The sequence below is a fragment of the Pan troglodytes genome, chromosome 9 (assembly GCF_028858775.2).
Source record: "Pan troglodytes isolate AG18354 chromosome 9, NHGRI_mPanTro3-v2.0_pri, whole genome shotgun sequence".
Taxonomy (NCBI): Eukaryota; Metazoa; Chordata; class Mammalia; order Primates; family Hominidae; genus Pan; species Pan troglodytes.
In genome coordinates this window covers 115,259,124-115,271,291 of record NC_072407.2, presented here as the reverse complement: position 1 = coordinate 115,271,291, position 12,168 = coordinate 115,259,124, and positions in this window count along the sequence as shown.

Below are 12,168 nucleotides of genomic sequence, written 5' to 3'. Positions count from 1 at the left end.
AGGTAAGGTTAAATCCTTCTGTAATCTGGATTTTCAGGTTCCCCAGTGAGGATGTGTGTTCGGAGGCCAGTTTTCCCCCTCTCACACTTTGGGAACTCACCGTTTTTTGCCTGTCTCACAGAATTTGCAGTGGCAATGCCACTTCTTTCAAAAGATCCGTGAATGTTTTTGCTTCACTTTCTAGTTTCACTGTTAATATAGGCAACAACCCACTGTGGTATTAGCATCAGCTGTGATGTCACTTATGCTGAGCAACACTTTGAAATCACAGTCGAAGCTTCCAACTGAAGCATCTTACACATGCTACCAGACCTTGTGTTTTGAAGAACTGATAAATAATCACATGTATTACTGACGCGGTGTCATTGTCTGGGGTAAATACTCAGGGTTCGTCATCTCATGCCAAGAAAAGTTAGGACACGGGCACACACAAGGAGTTTAGGAGCAGAGGTTTCATAGGCAAAAGGAAGAGAAAGGAGAACAGCTCTCTCTCTCTCTAGTGAGAGAGAGGGGCTTCCAAAAGGAAGGACAAGCTGGCGGTGGAGTTCTCTGGATTTTATAGGCAGACTTGAGGAAGTGGTGTCTGATTTATGTAGAGCCCACAGATTGGTTCGATCAGGTGTGACGTTTACATAGTATGTGGGGAAGGCTGGCCACCCCACTCTAATCTTATTATGCAAATGGGCTTTTCACTTGACCAGAAAGCCCTTACTGTACACTTGGCTGTTAAAGAGAAGGGAAGATGGAGCCGCCATTTTGAACATGTCTAGTCTTAGGTAGCTTTTTCCTGCTGGCATTCACTGGTGCAAGCCTCTAGCTTGTTTGTCTATGTCTGCATCTGGATTTTACAGGCTGCTCTTTGTTAGAAAATGATTTGGGGGCTGCTTTTCATAAAAAAGGAAAACCTTACTGAGAACTCCTGTACGTTCACTATCTGCCTTAGTAATTTCTTCTTAATTCCTATGCCACAAATTTTTTAAAAAAATAGTTTAATAATCGTATATCAATGCAACTGTTTTCCTTTATAATCCCATGTATTTCATTTCAAAAAATCAATACATTAAAATTTAAAATATTATTCTGAGACTAGGTCCATAGGCTTCACTTGACTACCTGGATTATAGCAAAAATAAATATCCCCAACAGAAGAATTCCAGATAATAATTATAGGTACTCCCATTTCTAAGGGGTGGAGCTCAGTTCCTTTCCCCTTGAGTGTTCATTGGATTTAGTGATTCACTTCTAAAGAACAGAGTCTGGAAGGGGAAAGTAGTAACCTTTTACGTTGATGTCATAATCCCTGAAGTCATGCAATGAGAAAAGGACCTCACCTCTGACATTCTTCCCCCAGAATCTATAACCCTATTCTAATCGTGAGGGAAATCATTACAAACCCAAATGGAGGGACATTCTATGAAATACCTGACCAGTACTCTTCAAAAGTGTCAAGGTCATGACAGACAAGGAAAGTACTACAGTCTGGAGAATATTAAGGAGAAGACTAAGCAGAAACCTAGGCTCCTGAGAACTAGGTACAACGTGGTTCCCTGGATGAGATCCTGGCACAGAAAAAGGACATTGGCAGAGAACTGGTGAAATCTAAATAAAATTTTTAGTTTAGGTAGTATCACTCTACTAATGCTAATTCTTTAGTTGGTAAGACTTCTCTGGCTATATCAGATATAATCAAAGGGGAGTAACATTAGAAGAACCTGGGTTAAGTGTATGCAGGAACTCCTCATACTATCTTTGCAACTCTTCTGTAAATCTAATATTATTCCACATTAAAAGTTTAAAGAAAATCCCCTACAACTTCTTGTCCTAAACCACTCTCTCCTCCCAACTTCTAGTTCATGGATTCATTTGTTTATCCATTCAACAAATGTACTGAGCAACAACTTAGTGGCATGGGGATGGAGCAGGGGCATGAAGACAATGACAAGACAATGTGAAGACAGTGGCCTCAAGGAGCTTATGGTCTTTCCTGCAAATCTGCAAGACCCGCGGACAGTTACGATGCGATGGCATGAATGCTTCAGAAGAGAATTGTGCAGTGTGTGACACAAGCATAGGAGAAGGAAGAGAAGTAGGACTTTGCCAGGTGAGCAAGGCACTGTGGGCACAGTGACGAGCAGGTGTGCAGGCACACAGGTGTGAGAACACAGTGTCATCAGAAAACTATCAGTAATTCCATCTTATAGGAGTGAGTAATACAAGGGGAAGTTGCACTCAGTGAGGCACAGAGGGAGACGGGGGATATTCCAAGGATTGAGATTTTGTCCTGCAGGTGAAGGTAAACAACTGATGTGTTCTAAGCAAGTGAGTCACAGATTTGCACTACAGAAAGATAAGAAACAGGACAAGGTGGAGGCTCTCTGGCTACGGACAGAGGAATGACCCCAGGCTCTGTGCCTTGCCTTCTGCTTTGAGTCCTTCCTCTATTACATCTCCCTGGACTGGTCCTCACTGCCTGAACACCCCCATCCTTTTTCTCTGCCTCCCTGCCTGAGAGCGTCGATGTAGCCTTGGATTGTGCCATTCCTTGTTGAGACAGCTCCACAGACTATACATTTATGTCCTTTACTCAGCTCTCACTTGCTGACTTCTTAGTGTTGTGGCCAGTGCTCAGCCACCAGGACTTTGCCTATGGGCAAGGAAGTGCATACAATTGCAAAGCACAGATGGGAGGCGTTGAGAGACCAAGTCAGCAGTTGCCGGGTTGGAGAGGAGGAGATGAATATAAGAGATGTTCAGTAGAGAAAATCAATAGAAAACATTGACAAATTGGAAATGGGGAGAGAGAAAGGAAGGATTCTGATGACGATGCCAGCTATTCAGCTTACAGAAGCGAATGGATGGCTCTGCCCTTCTCTGTGATAGGCAACAGAGGAAGGTGGGGGAGGGGAGGAGTTAGAGGAGGAGGGATGAAGAAAGGGATAATGAGAAGCTTTGGTGGGTTGAATTCATTGTGCTGGGGAAACAGTTGTCCATCCAGACTTTGGAAGAACCATTTAGGAAGAGGATAAAGATGTGAGGTTATCTGCATATTTCTAGTATCCTGTGACAATAGGGTACATGTATGTATCCATACACATATGTGTCTCTTCCTCTTAAGCCAGTTTTCACTGAGAAAAATAAAGAGCTCTGAGCATAGAGTAAAATAAATGTGGATTCAGGTTCTAGTTCTGCCATGTCCCATTTGTATCAAGGCTCTCCAGAGAAAACCAATGTGTCCACTGAGAAGTCCTGGGAGCAATGAGTACACTACACCAGCATCTCTTGAAACTTAGGTTTCCTGAAGAAATGGCTGCTTCCAGGACTGAAGAAGAGAAAGGACGAGATGAGAATGTAACATCCTGTTGTGTCAGGAAGCAATGAAGTGCTCAAAGAATGATTAGGTCATGTAAAAAAGATACAGAAACCAGATGGAATGGGCTCCCACTGAGTGACCGGATCAGGGATGATCCACACATCAAAATAAATAATGAAGCTAACAGAATTCACTGAAAACTAGAAAACCACTAGTCTAGTCTATACTGATACAGATAAACAATCAATTGAAAGTTTGATGGGGCACGGGATATTTACAAAGTTTTAAAGTCCCTCTACACATAGCATGCCCTCAATTAATGTTAATACTACCACAATGAACAAATGCTTTTTAACTACAAAGAGGGGGAAAGAGTGACTTCACAGCAAAAAAGCCTGGCAGACACCACCTTAATCAAGTGATCCAAGTGGGCATCGTCAGACACAGGAGGATGGAGGTCACGTGCCACTTGGTAAGATGCAGCCAGAGTGAGAGAACCAGCTCCATGGCATTCATGTGAAAGAGCAGCACCTGAATTTCGTTGTGAGAAAATTTTGGACAAGCTAAAATTGAGGGTCATTCTACAAAACCAATGGCCTGAACTCTTCGAAAATGTCAAGATCGTGACAAACAAAACAGAACTCATCTTCCAGATTGATGGAGACTAGAGAGGCATGAAACTAAAAAAAAAGGTGTGTTCCTGGAGTGAATGTTGAACACACAAAGATTATCTTTCTTTTGCTTTAAGGATCATCAGAGGAACAACTGGAGAAATTTGAATAAGGACTGCAGGTTAAAAAATAGTATTGTATCCATGTTAATTTTTTTTGAGACGGAGTCTGTCTGTGGCCCAGGCTGGAGTGCAGTGGTGGTGCGATCTTGGCTCACTGCAAGCTCTGCCTCCCGGGTTCACGCCATTCTCCTGCCTCAGCCTCCCGAGTAGCTGGGACTACAGGCGCCTGCCACCATGCCTGGCTAATTTTTTTTGTATTTTTAGTAGAGACGGGGTTTCACCATGTTAGCCAGGATGGTCTCGATCTCCTGACCTCGTGATCTGACTGCCTCGGCCTCCCAAAGTGCTGGGATTACAGAGGTGAGCCACTGCGCCTGGCCCCATGCTAATTTCTTGACATTGATTTTGATTTTGATTATGTAGGGGAGAGAAGGTCCTTGCTTATAAGAAATAGTACAATATTCACAGGTGCTGGAGCATCTGGCCAGAAATTTACTTTCAAGTGTTCAAGAAAAAGAAACATCTTTGCATTGCATTTGCATTTTTAATGTAAGTTTATGATTATGATTGGGAGTTGCTGAAGACATTTGTGTATGTGTGTGTGTGACCAGTTCTTCCCCAATCTACCACAATATTGTCCTTTTTTTCAACCTACCACAATGGCCAAAGAAGAACTCTTATTTCCAATCCTAGATAGGCTCCTTATCTCAATAAATGGCCTGAAACATTTGCTTTCTTGCTTAAGACAAAGCCTAGGAGACATCCTGACCCCCTTTTAAGCCACATCTTCCATCCAACCTACCAGCAAGTCCTGCCAAGCCTACTTCCAACACAGATCTTGAACTTGTTCTCTTTCCATGGCTGCTGCTTCCTCCCTCACATGAGCCACCCCATGTGCGTGTGAAGGGGAATTTCATAAACAGGTCCACAGGAGGCTATGATCTCTCTGTGTCCCGTGGCCACATGTCTGGCAGTAGACCTGAGGTTGAGCTTGGTCAGAAGGATGCTGACAGTCAGCTGAACTTGCGTGGAGGAGAGCAAAGGTGTGCAGGACTCATGAGCACCTCCACATTTCTCTGTCACTGCAGGAGACTATAAGTCCTTAAGAGCATGATGGACACCACGTCCTTCTGCCTTCAAATCACACATGAGTTCTTCCTTTGTCTAATTCTAACTGGAACCATACAAACAAGGGGGTCTAGGAAATGTGACTGCCAGCAAACATGTCGACGAGCGCATTCCCATTGCATCGGCCCCTGCCCATGCAACCTCAAGAAGCCATGTGACCTCACTCTATCCCATCATTCTGCTCAGTCCTCTGCAGAGCTGCTGCATTCTCAGTGGTTTACGGTGGCATTCTCCGCCAGGAAGTTAACTCGGGAGCATGGATCACATCCATTTTGCTGCCTACTGAATCTCTAGCACTAGAGCAGTGCCTTAGTCCATTCAGGCTAAAATCCACAGACTGGGTGGCTTATTAACAACAGAAATGTATTTCTTACAGTTGGGAAGGCTGGAAGTCCAAGATCAAGGCACTAGTAAACGGTGTCTGGTGAGGTCCCACTTCCTGGGTCATAGACCTTCTTCTCACTGGTCCTCACATGGTGGAATGGGTGAGGGAGCTCTCTGGGGTCTCTTTCATCAGGGCATTAAACAAGGGATCCACCCTCATGATCTAGTCACCTCCCAAAGTCCCTTAGGGGTTAGGATTGGGGGTTAGGAGTTCGACAAATGAACTGTAAATAACAACATTCAGTTTATAGCAAACAGGGAGTGGCACATGGTAATGAATAAATGCTCCCCCCCCCCACCTTGACATATGATTCTCTATTTTTGGATCTACTACTTACAACAGCTTACTTCCACATGCTAATTTTTTAAATTACATAGCAATTATTAGTACTTTTTTATTTTAAGTAAAAAAAAAAAAAATCCCACACAAATTGACTTCAGTAAAGGGAATATATTGGTTCAGGGAATTGAAAAACCCAGGCATTTTTCAGGCACGTCTGGTCCATGGGACTCCAATGCCGCTGAGATCTGTTCTGCTTCCTGTGTGTTGGTTTCAATCTCAGGCAGCCTTTCCCTCGGGGTGGCACCTGGAAGCTCAAGACTTCTCTTCCTGTGAGTTCCAACAGAGCTTCTTTCTTGCTAGTCATTTCCACAAAGTCCTAGGAGTGGAAGGAACATTCCCAGAGAAAAATCGAAGTACTGTTAAGAGAAGGAAGGAAAATGGATGTCCGCTGGATAAATGCATTTGTTTGCTACAGATTTGTTGTTAAGGATTAAGAGATGATATTTTAAAGTTTCTGGCATGTAGCAAGCCCTCAATTAATGCAAGTTGCTGCAACAATACTTAATATTATCATGTAATTATTCTTACTGTATGAATCATTTTATAAGCTGTAGGATAGCAAATCAATGCTATATTTCATTATCTCCTTTGGAGGTCAGCAGATGTGGACAGCTCAATTCAGGAGCAGAGGGGAGGAGAAGCCTCCATTTTCAGGCCCAAGGGACAGGCAGCGTCTTTCCATTTGAGTGGCCAGGTTGGGGGAAAAGCCTGGTTTCCTGTGGTTCTTGGCACGGCCACTTGGTGGCAGTCTTAGCCCACTGTGCCCTTCCCAGCCAGGCCCAGCCACTCATCTGGGTTTCCCCTGAGAGCCTCAGGGACTCTACCCCTCTGCATACCACAGCTCTGTCCCTTACACTGGGTATGGGGGCACTCACATGTGGGTAGATGCATACAAAGGATTTCAGTGCTGTGCCAGGGTCACAAGGAGGGGGAAGAGAGGCTTTTGGCCAGTCTGGACATCTCCACCAAGGGTTTGCAGGACTGGCAAGAGGTTGGGTGTGTATTTGGTGAGCAGGTGGGGCCAGGGACTCCAGTGAACATTTGTCATGTTGCGTAGCACTTGTCCAGTATCGTTGCTGTACTGGAGGATGTTCTGGCTTTTGGAGTCCCACCTCCCCATAGTTGATGCTGAGACCTCCATTCCCCAGGCTTCTTTACATCACCGGCATTGGTGAGACCCAGGCAACACAACAGACTCACTGATGTGAGTCTTCAGTCCAGAGGTGAGACTGAAGGAGGAGAGAGGTTCTTTCCTGTACCCATTTTGCTGGCAAAGATGGTTGTGGAGGCATCTGGCTTTCTCTAGTGGGGTAGGGGTGGGGAGAGGAAGTTGGTTGTAGCAGTTGGAAGGTCAAGCTCTCAACCCAGAGGTGATATTGAAGGGGGACATGGATGGCAGTGGTGTTGCAATAAGACTGATTGCTCAGCATTGTAACGGACATGACTTTTGAAAGCTTGGTCTTAACGCTTGTTCTCCCGGCCTCCCACAATGGTGTGAATCACTCAATATCCTTTCAATATACTCCTTGTTTTGTTTAATCAGCCAGAATTGCTTGGGGTGCTTGCAGCTAAGAACCCGGGCTAATATGAATACTAATGCTGATGTTTCACATGCCAAGGATAGGGCCTCTTTAAAATTCAAACACTTCTGTGAGGTAGGAATTCTCATTTTAGAGATGAAGCAAGTATACTCAGACACTTTAAGTACTTTGCCTATGGTCACACAACTTGGAAGCACCAGAGCTTAGATTCCAAAGCAAGATATGTTGCTTTTTGGAGCCTATGATCTTTCCAATGTGCTGGACCTTGAGTTCCATCAGGACAGGGATGTTGTCTCTCGTATTCATCACTGCACCCCCATTACTCAACGCATATGTGCCGACATAGTAGGTGCTCAGTAAACATTTCACCTCAGTAAATACTGAACTAATGAGTAACTAAAAATGCCACAATCTCGTATCTTGGAGTGTGTTTGGACTTGGGTCTTCCCTGGGGGCAAAATGGGGGTAAAGGGCAGGTAGGCTTTGCCACTTGAAAGTCTCCCCTCCCTCTTTAGGCCCCCCTGCTCCTTGGTACACCATGTCCTGCATGCTCCAGCCCTTCTGTGCGTTCTGACCTTTGCCAGCTCAGCTCACTGCCCGTACTTGGAAGGTGACCTGGAACAATAGCTGTGATTGTGTTGACTGTTTGCTTCCTCTGCCTTCAGTGCTCCAGGTTTCGGTGGGAGATCAGGGCTGTTGCTATCAAAGGCATCTAGAATCTGAAGAGGGTCGTCTGTGCATCGATGATGCCTCAGTCTCCTCTCCCCAGGTCTGAAGAGTGGCTGCCTGGCCTCCGCTTAAGGGCACTGACTGTCCACTTTTAGAGCCACTCCAAGACACAGAATGGTCTGTTTTTCATGTGTATAAAACAGACTTCCCTACAATGTTTGTTCTACTTGAGCCCTCAGGAGTATTAAATATTAAGTCCACCCTCTTTTCTAAACAACAGTCTTTCTATACGTGAAGATAGCTGTTCAAAGTGTATGTTTTTCCTCCCACCCTCCCATCTGCTTTCACGGTTTCTTCCCCAAGCTCAACATACTCAACTCCTCTACACGCTCCTCATCAGTCATGGCTATGAGTTCCTTCAGCCTCCAGTGCTTCTGCCCTGGACGGGCCCCCTGGCCATCACTTCTCCTTGGGTATAGCATGGGACCTGGAGGCTACACCACAGCAGGGCAGAGTGCTGGCTTACACATTGCTCCCTATGGAGACTTCATGACTGGGTTCTAATCCTGTCTCTGCTTCTTCCTAGCTGTGTGACTCTCAGCAAATGATCGAACCTCTCTTGCCACGGTTTCTTCATCTGTAAGATGGGGTTAATAATAATATCTACTCAGAATTGTTCTAAGTGCTAAATGAATAAATATTTGTGGAGTGCTTAGAGCATGGCCAGACGTAGTGTTATAGAAGTGTTACACATAAATAAATCAAACTGTCAGTTTCAATATCACAAGTATTTTCGACCATCTGCAATGCATCATCTCTCATATTGAGTTTATAGTCCATTTAGACCCCAGTCTTTTATTTTTCTATTTAAAATATTCTCTGTTGCTGAGCCCCATTGTCGTCAGCATGCACTTTCGTGGTTGGATTTTTTGAGAGTGTGCAGGAGTTTCCATCTGTCCCTGTGGCATTACATAATCTCAGCTGCTGTTTCCCCACACAGCTGAGCTGAGCTCCTTTGGGGTGCTAACTGCCGTCCAGCATGTGTGGTGAAGTGTACTGAGTTTTGGGAATTGTCTTGCCAACATCCAGACACATGGCTGTGTCTACAGCATTTCCTGTCTGTCTACATGGAACCGCAGAAACTCCTGAAAGAGTTTCCCCAGCCTCAGTTGGATGGTGCTAGGACCTCAGGCCAGGCGTTTCATGGTGGAGATGTTCCCCAGCTGCACACCTGCCAGTTTCTCTATGTGCGGTCTAAGGACCACATGCAATGGAATCTTCCTGCCCCAGACCCAAGTCATCACACTTGTGGTATGGCTTCCAGGTCCCATGCCATAGCCAAGGTATGGATCTCTGGGGCTGGAGTCCATGAATGTGCAGTTTAAACAGTGCCTCGGGAGACTCAGAAGGGTGATGTAGGGGATGATGGAGGAGCTTGGCCAAGTGTGGTGGGGAGGAGAGCTGCTGCTGCGTCCCAGCCTGGGCCTGCCCATGACAGACCCTCTCCATGTCTCAGAGGACGGGCTTTCTTTCCTCCTTCAGCATCAGGACATGGACTACAGCAGGGCTTGTGGGCTAGATTCCTGCACTCCAAACTGAGACTCCCTAGGGAAGATCCAACACCTGTTGGTGTGAGCGATCTTCCAAGCCTACTTCCTCATGCTCACAGCCACCTTTCCAACAGCCTGTGTATGACCATCCCCATGGGAAGCACTCTAAACAGACCCCTGTGGGTTATCATGTTTTGAGCTGGGGTTGTAAGCTCAGTTTCAGGAAGGAGAAACAGCACAGTGCTCTCCCTGGTCACTGACACCTAGACCTGGGGACCAGTAGACCCTTCCCAGATCACACTTGGCCTCCTCTTTGCTCTTTCTCAGTCTCTCAACCCAGAGGTTTTCCCCCTTAGAGAGGAGACTCCAAGCAAGGAGGCCCCAAGGCTTTGCATGGTCAGCCTTGGGCCTCAGATAACCACAGCTTTGGGACACGCAGGTAGACCCAATAGCAATAATCCTGCCTTTCAAGGTCCTCTAACTCAAGTCTTCCCAGCTCTTCCCCATTGTGAAGGTGCTGCTCACTGACTGGACATTGCCACCAGCCTGGAGGAAGGAGGAGGTGGTGACCCATGACCAGGGGCTGGACAGGCAGAGCAGAGAACCTCTCTAGGCACATGTGAGCCTTGTGGGTGGAGGTGTGGACTTCCTCCAGGGTACTGGACAGTGGGCACTGCTGTGTGGCTGTCAAAGGCATCTTCTTGGCCAGCTGTAGGCCCTGTTTATGCACACACAGATGAACATGGGCAGGTAACCATGGCTGGTATGCACGTGTAATCATTTCACTCATGCACTCATTCACTCTGTCATTCATGAGACTGACAAATATCAAGTTCTGGCTTTGTAGCAGGTGCTGTATGTGGTGCCGGGATAAAGTAGTAATGAAGACAGACACAGAACTTGCCCTGGAGGAGTTCAGAGATCAGTGAGAAAGAGAAACAAATCAGAGACTAAACAAAGCATGAGGTCTTAGGATATGTTAAAAATATTTACAGACTCTATTCTGTGAACACCAGCCATAGTGTTGGAGCAAAGCTCTGGAGATCCTCTCTGGGCCAGGTAGAGCCACCTACAAATTCCTTTGTGAGGGGCTGGGGTGACAGCAGCTACTTTTAACAGCAAAGAAGCATTGCAATATTTTAATAACCTGATATGACCAAACCAGCATGGGCCAGCTGTATAATTGGCCCTCAACAGAACATAAAACAGCAGAATGCAAGCTGGATCAGGTGTCAGGAAAGGCTTACCTGAGACTTTGAACTCAGATATCTGAACTAAGACCTAACGATGGAGTAAGTCAAGGATTCGTTGCAGGCATTGGCGGGTGCTAGAGAGACTTCCAGAGAAAACAAGAAGTGTTTGCACCTGTGGAAACACAGAGATGAGAAAGCACATGGCATAGTCCAGGAAATACCATCATTTCACTATTTATGGCATGTAGAGTGTGAAGGGAGAATAGTGTGAGATGGGCTTGGAAAGGTCATTAAGCCATCTCATCTGCAACATTAAGAGGGTTGAGGATGAGATAGACCCTAATTTGATGGAGATTAAATTTCTACCACTGCATAGAATGACAGATTGAAGGAGAAGTTAAGTTCAATAGTAGAAAAAGCATGCACTTCATATTTATTGAGAGTCTTACCTACCACACATGTTTGAAGGGAAGTAGCCAGCAGAGAAGGTCTCTAAGTACTTGGAACACAAGCTCCCTCATGATCTTAGGTCTTGGCTTAAATGCCACCTCCTCAGAGAAGTCTTCCCTAATTGTCCCATGTAAAATGGCAGCTCCTCCTCATGAGTTACCTCTTTGCCTCATATGTGCCTGTCTCTTTGCAGCACTTGTCATCATTGGCTTATTGTATATAGTTATTTAGAACGTAGGCTCTATGAGGGTGATCTTTGTTTCCTCAGCACCTAGAACAGCTCCTGGTCTTGGCAGGTGCTCAATAAACATTGGAAGGGATATTGAATGGATGAGAAAGACCCCATTGAAGTAGAACACAAAGGCCAGGGCCCAGGGAAAGGGATTGCTGTAGAAAGGGAGAGATACTGCTTCTGTTATAACAGGGGCAGAGGAGGAAGGGGCGACCTGAACGCAGGTAGGTGTGTAGATTTGGTGTTGGGAATGGAGGTCGTTCCTTTCTGTTGGCTTCTCTTTTCTTTTATAGGAAGGAAGCAAGACTGGTAGCTGAGATGAAAGAGGTGGTGGAGGAATGAATTGGTTTGGAAAAGTGAAGACATTTTTGTAGAGGAGAACTGAATGAGTTGCTGACAAATGTCAGTAGGACTGCCAGGCAGTGCTAAGGACCTTGTTGAGAGTGACCTTCAATATTGCTAATAATGAGCCTGGTCATGTGGTTTTTCTCAAATAGCATCCAGCTGACCAGGTGTAACTAAAGAGGTGGCAGCCAGGAGATTTTCCAGGGCTAGAGTTCTACAAGACAGAGGCAATGTGAGAGCATCAAGGCAAGGAAGTTTCTGATATCATTGACTGTGTGGCTGCCATGCTA